Here is a 7,054-nt window from a genome sequence, read left to right as displayed (position 1 = left end):
GAGGATAATTCGTATCGATATGTCATCTCTATAAACATACAACAAACTTATCAATATCGTTAAAAAAGATTAGATTAGTGTACGATTGTCGATATATTTGCCTATTTTTAAAAATTGTATCTTGATTATTTAGAATTATTTTGTGTGATATTATATCATTTTTTTTGACATCAATTCATTCTATTTGAGTCGATGTATTTATAATAATATTACATATTTATATTGTTAATATAATATTAGTGTTACGGTAATATTGTTATACAGATTTTGTATATCATAGTGATATTGGTTGTTTTGTATCTATGTTTTATATTAATTTTAACTATCGTGGCAACGCACGAGCACGTACCTAGTCTTAGCCTAAGAAGCACTACCGGCATGGATGGGTAAAGCAGAAGTGGCTAGGGGGAGATGGGTCTCATTAGAGGTTCTGGCGCCGACTCTGTTCGACGTTGGAGTTCCGACCCGGTGAGGAGCCGGCCACGCCCGTTCCCTTTGTGCGCACAGTACACCCGCTTTGCGTGCGATGGTGAACCCCGTCGAGGTGTGAGTCTAGCGATTCCCCCTCCCCGCTTCCTGGTTGACGCGCGACGACGACCCGCACAATCCCACTGCCCCACTGCGCGCGATATCTATACTACCTATTAAGACTCTAAGGGGTAGGCTGCCCCATTCCTGGTTCTGCCATTCCCATTCCCATCTTCTCTTCCGTCATTCCCATCTCTTAGTTCGTCGCTCCTCCCTCACGGTCACGGGACACTCGCGCAACCTCTGCTCCCCTCCCCGTCGTGGTTCTCCTCCCAACACGTTAGCAACCGCTCCCTCCACGCGGTTCTGCTTCCTAGCGCCTTAGCCCGTGCTCGACTCCCGCCGTCGCCGCCTCTCCTTTCCCCTCTCCTAGGGTTCCATAGCAATGCACAACACTTGTCTCGCGCGAAGAATCCGCATTTGCCCTCCCCCGCACCACACCCCCGTCGGAGAGAGATGACTTTGGTGGTGGAGATGCAGCCCCTCGTGCCGGCGGGGTACCGCCCACACCGAAGATGAAGAAGGTGGACGCGTCGGCGGTGGACCTGGAGGCGGGTATCGGGGAGACGTTGTACCGCGGATCTCGTGAAGACGAACCGTAACGACACCGCTTCACAGGCTCCACTTCCCTTCGCGCGCACGCCTCCGCCCCCTCGACTTCGTCGAGCACCTGCACCTGCACCTGCACCTCCACGGGCGCGCCCATGGCAACCGGATCCGCCGCGGGAGAGGAGTCATCGGCGGCGGCGCGCCGCCTCCGCCGCCTCTCCCTGCACCTCCTCCAGCCCGCCCCGGCCGACCGCCACCACCAGCCGCTGGCCCTCGCGGCGTGCGGGCACCGCGTCGAGGGCGGCACGGACGTGGCGGCGGCTCTCGCGGCGTACCTCCGCGGCCGACACCGCGCCGCGCAGATGCGGCTGTTCGACTTCTTCCGGGCACGCCCCGACCTGCAGACGCCCATCGAGCTGCCCACGGCCGCGCACCGCGACCTCTGCTACCGCCAGCTGCGCACGCTCGTGCGCGAGGCCGGGGTGCGCCCGCTCACGCTCATGGCCACCGACCCCGCCGAGTACTTCGCCGTCATGGAGGCCGCCGGCGGGGCCGACATCTCCCTCGGCGTCAAGCTCGGCGTCCAGTACAGGTCCGTGCTAGCAGGATCGCGCGCCTCCGTGATATATTGAGCTCTTGACTGCTTTGCTTTTGTAGAGTAGTTTGCATGCTTCAATTGATGGCGATGATTCCAGACTCCGCGTGTTTCATGTCGTTAGGTGGTGGCGTTAGTTACCAGTGTTTGTTGGTGTTAGTTACTTAGTTATCAGTGTTCATTGGTTGTGTTCAAGTATGCAATTCAGTATAACATGACTGATCGTAGGGGACATAGTACGTAGACCATGCTACCTAACTTATGGGTCAATTAACCGATCCAGCTGTCTCTACAAACACCTAGCAACCTTTTCTTTATAGAGCTCACATGCAATCCGTTGTCGCATTCAAAAGGATTCTAAGGATGCTTTGCCTTACCTGTATTGGTGCCAGTGGTTTTCAGTGACAGGGTTTATGAAAACACAGTTCGAGCTCGTTTTCTTCTCCATTATTTCCCCTTCTTTTATTGCGATAAAACTTTTTGGTTTGGGTGTACGTATGATTTCAGTTTCCTTTTTGTGAATGAGGTCATGCTTAGCATATTATCATAAAGATGCGTTGATTATTCAGGACAATGATTTGGTCAACTCAATCCCTTGCAAAAATGTACTTGAGCAGTTGAGGATGCTTTTGGAGAAGTTCCTGCTGCGGCTGTTTTTCAGGCATTCAACTCATCAGACAGATGATAACAATCAATTACTTGCCTTGAAATCACAATCAATATGGACACTTCTTATCTCAGCTATATGGTTTTGTTTCTTTTGATGATGGGCCCAGATCCAAACTCTGTCGCCATATATTATCAGTTGTACATTTCAACATATTCGAATTTGTGGAAATGTCCTTCTGGATTAAATTTTGTAGCCAGCTATGTACTCTCTATCTGATAGAAGTCTTAGTCTCTCATATAGTATTAACTTTACCTCCTTGCTAATGCAGTCTCTGGGGTGGTTCTGTCATAAATCTAGGAACCAAAAAGCACAGAGATAAGTACTTTGATGGAATTGACAATTTGGATTATCCAGGTTGTTTTGCAATGACAGAACTACATCATGGTTAGGTTCTCCACTTATATTTATTTATTATCCAATAATTGGTGCTGTCTCTATTATTTTGCTTAGCACTTTATCAATGTACAGTCCAGCTACAGTGTCTCAATACTGTTGTGTTCTGTTTATTTTGAATGGCGCACAGTAGGGCTTGTACCCAGCACCTAACGCACTGTTGTGTTCTTTTCTTGCAAATAGGATCGAATGTCCAAGCCCTACAAACTACCGCTACATTTGATCATGTCACTGATGAGTTCATTATTAACACCCCAAATGATGGAGCTATTAAGTGGTGGATCGGCAATGCTGCGCTTCATGGAAAATTTGCTACTGTCTTTGCAAGGTTAATTTTACCCCTTCAAGGAAAAGGAGGGGAGGCTGCTGATATGGGCATCCACGCGTTTATCGTTCCCATACGGGACCTTGAAACTCACGCTGTTCTTCCTGGAATCGAGATCAATGACTGTGGGCACAAGATCGGCCTAAATGGTGTAGACAATGGTGCGCTGAGGTTCCGCTCAGTTAGGATACCCAGAGACAATCTTCTGAATCGGTTCGGTGATGTGTCACGGGATGGGAAATACACGAGCAGTCTGCCCACAATTAACAAAAGATTTGCAGCAACCCTTGGGGAGCTTGTCGGTGGACGAGTTGGCATTGCTTACTGTTCTGTGGGTGTTCTCAAAGTCGCAGTAACGATTGTTGTGAGGTATGCTCTGCTGCGCCACCAATTTGGTCCACCTAAGCAGCCCGAGATCAGTGTGTTGGATTATCAGTCTCACCAGCACAAACTGATGCCCATGTTAGCGTCGTCGTATGCGTTTCACTTCGCCACGGTGCAGTTAGTGGATAAGTACTCGGAAATGAAGAAAACCAACGATGAGGACCTTATTGCTGACGTGCATGTTCTTTCGTCTGGGTTGAAAGCCTACATAACTTCATATACAGCCAAGTCTATAAGCGTATGCAGAGAAGCCTGTGGTGGCCATGGCTATGCTGCTGTAAATCGTTTTGGACATATTCCAAACATTTGAGGGGGACAACACTGTTCTTCTGCAGCAGGTACTTATCAGCACCCTTCGGAAAAGCCAGCTGATGGCTTGTTTTTCAGACTGACGATATTTGAGGGTCATGTTTTCTGAAATAAACTGAGTTCAGAGGAAAGTTGGGATCAGTTTCTAAAAATGCTATGAATTCACTTCTCCTTAAATAACGTGCATCTTTTCATGCTCTTGTAGGTCGCTGGAGATCTCCTTAAGCAATACCAGGAGAATTTTAAGGGAGGGACACTTTCAGTCACCTGGAATTACTTACGGGACTCCATGAGTACCTACCTGTCCCAGCCTAATCCTGTCACTGCCCGATGGGAGGGCGAAGATCATCTGCGGGATCCTAATTTCCAGCTGGATGCATTCAGAGTGAGTCATTTATTCCTATTTAGGGCTTGTTCGGTTAGCTATCAATCCATGTGGATTGAGTGAGATTGGGTGGGTTTAAATCCCAAATAAGTCAAACTCCTTAATTTTTTTCAATTTCATTCAATCCATAGTTAACGGGATTAACCGAACAAGGCCTTACTGAGAGTTAGTTCTCCCATGCCCACTTTCATGCTGATCAGGCAACCTTTCTTCTCAGTACCGAACGTCTCGGTTGCTACACAGTGTCGCTGCTCGGCTACAGAAACACAGCAAGACGCTTGGAGGTTTCGGTGCGTGGAATAGATGTCTGAACCATCTGCTTACGCTAGAATCACACATCGAGTCTGTCATCCTTGCAAAGTTCATTGAATCGGTGAAAAGGTAAATTCTTCAAATGAGTTCTTGCACCAGTGCTTTGAATGAATTCTTTTCTGAAACATCAAGCCACGAAACCACTGAGATAGTAAAAACCAGGGAGTGCTGATCTCTTTATATTATGGATGCCCGACTTAAGCTACTCGGAACTACTTTTATTTGTTTTAACCCTTGTTATCCTTGCTTTTCTGTTTTACTGAACAACCACAATAAATAAACTGGAGTTCAACTATATGTATCTAAGGCAGCTCGTCATTCAGATGCCTTTCACACATCTTTTGAAATACTTTGTCACTTCACTGTGACCACAATTGACAAACACTTACGATGCATATATGCAGCTGCCCTGACGAAAAATCGTGGGAAGTATTGAAGCTGGTATGCGACCTTTATGCGCTCGACAGGATCTGGCAAGATATCGGAACGTATCGGAATGTAGACTACGTTGCCCCAAACAAAGCTAAGGTGTGTGGTCTCATCTAAGGTTGAAAACGGTTTCAGAATTTTTCGGTTTTTCGGATACCGTTTTCGGTTTTTCCGACCGGATTCAACAATAACGGTATTTTTCGGAATCGAAATCGGTTGTCGGAATTTTATACTGGAATTGGTATCGAAATCGGTACAACCTTTTACCGACCGTTTCCTTCGATTACCGAATTTAATCAGAATTTACCGATTTTAAATTTCGAAAATTTCCGAAGATATAAAAACAAAAATATTTCAAAAAAAATAAAGTAGGCAGTCAAGGCCCACACTTCAGTCCGGTCTAGCTATTCAGAAATTGTCAAATAAGCTTGGCACAACGTCTTTATATAGAAAAATCAGTGACTCAATCTATTATAACTAGGCGATGTGGGACAAAATATACACTCACCTGTTGCATGGTGGGCGTTGCCTGCATGGCGCTTGGCCATCACGAGCGCTGAAAGGCGCTTCCTGCTACTGGGCCACCGTCACGTCTATATGGGTCGTCGCGTGTGGCTCTTGTCTGCATGGCACAGGAGGAGGAAGGCTCGTGCGGGTGGCTCTTGTCTGCATGGCGCATTAGCGCAGGAGGAGCCAGGCTCGTGTCTGCACCGTTCGTGTTATATATCTATACTACTATTAATGCTGCAAGGGGTAGGCTGCCTCCCCTGGTTCTGCCTTCGGTGAATCTACATCGTCCACTTGCTTCCGTAAATCTACATCGTCCGCCCGCCCACACCCACGTTCGTCCCCCCCGCCTCCCCCTCTCCCACCTCGCGTGAGCCGCCGCCCCTGCTCCCCTTGTCCCACGCCGCGGTGACAGGATCCGAGAACACCCCTGCGGACGCGTCCAGGATTCAAGGCCTCCCCCTCCCTTCCCCTGCCCTCACCCCCTCGGCGATGCCCGGATTCACGGTGGCGCAGGCGCTGGAGGCGTCCACAGGGGGCGACACCGTGACCCTGCCCCCGTTCGACATCAGCGCCCCTCCCCCCTGACCACCGTCGATTTGTAGAAGCTCCTTGCCCGTGCTTGCTTCACCAGCGATTCGGGGAGGCCATGCCCCCTCGGTCGCACCCCCTCTCTCCTCCTCGCCACCTCCTGCCTCCTCCCCCTCGATCGCATCTACCTCCCTCCGTGGCGTCGCTACCAAGGTCGAGATCGTCGAGATCGACCTTGGCCCACGACTCCCCCTCGTCCACATCGATTGAGGTGGTCGGGATTCGGCGCCTGGAGGAGGCCATCCACGATGTCATGGTGCGTGTGCATGCAAATGTTGCGAGGCGGGCGGTGTGGGTTATTCTCTCTGTCTCGACCTCACCAGTTACATCAGGTACGTCGCCGGCGGCGGATGCATGACTGGTGTTAGTATTCGTCGCTCCTTCCTTCTGTCTAATTTCCTCAATACTACTCGACATCGCATCACCAACCGGCAGCAGGTGTTCGACCTCGGCATCGGTAGGTACAACGAGACGTGCCACAACATCGTCACCAAGTACATATCTGAGTGGGAGGCCATGGTCACACGTGCGAGGAGGTGGATTGACTTCAAGAACGACTACAAGACCATGGACCTCAACTTCATGTAGAGCGTCTGGGTGTTTGCATAGCTCTGGGAGAATGACCTCGTCTATAAGGGCGTCAAGGTTGCATCTCTAACCTCACTCAGATAATTGTCGAGTCAGTTGATTCTCATAATTCTGAGTTGTACAAAGTTTAACAAGCTTGGCATTGGTAGTTTGACAAGCATATCATTCCGTTAGTTGGAAACTTAACAGTGTCTTTGACTGCACAGTGACTGCATTGCAAATTCGGATGTATCAATGCAAGCAGTACATATCCTTATGTATTTCACTGTTATGCTGATATGCTGCTTTGGTTGTTTAGATCTATAATTTTAACTATGAACTTTTAGTTTGCTTTAAATATTGCTTCTATAAGGCAAGAGAATGCCATTTTTAATTTGTTGACCTGGGCTTTGTGATAGCATATATGTGTTTTAGTGGTGTGGTGTGGTTGTAACATTGGGAGTTATGTGTGACTTGTAGGGTAATCAGTGCACTGTGATTGCTGCTAAT

General features: G+C 48.6%; 1 pseudogene; it reads left to right on the top strand.

The window, feature by feature from the left end:
• Window positions 1-1,217: 1,217 nt before the first annotated feature.
• On the top strand, window positions 1,218-6,565 carry LOC103634928 (acyl-coenzyme A oxidase 2, peroxisomal-like; annotated as a pseudogene).
• Window positions 6,566-7,054: the final 489 nt, after the last annotated feature.

Source organism: Zea mays, chromosome 1, assembly GCF_902167145.1.
Source record: "Zea mays cultivar B73 chromosome 1, Zm-B73-REFERENCE-NAM-5.0, whole genome shotgun sequence".
Classification (NCBI taxonomy): Eukaryota; Viridiplantae; Streptophyta; class Magnoliopsida; order Poales; family Poaceae; genus Zea; species Zea mays.
Note: the sequence above shows the minus strand (reverse complement) of the source record. Positions and strands in the feature narration are given on the sequence as shown.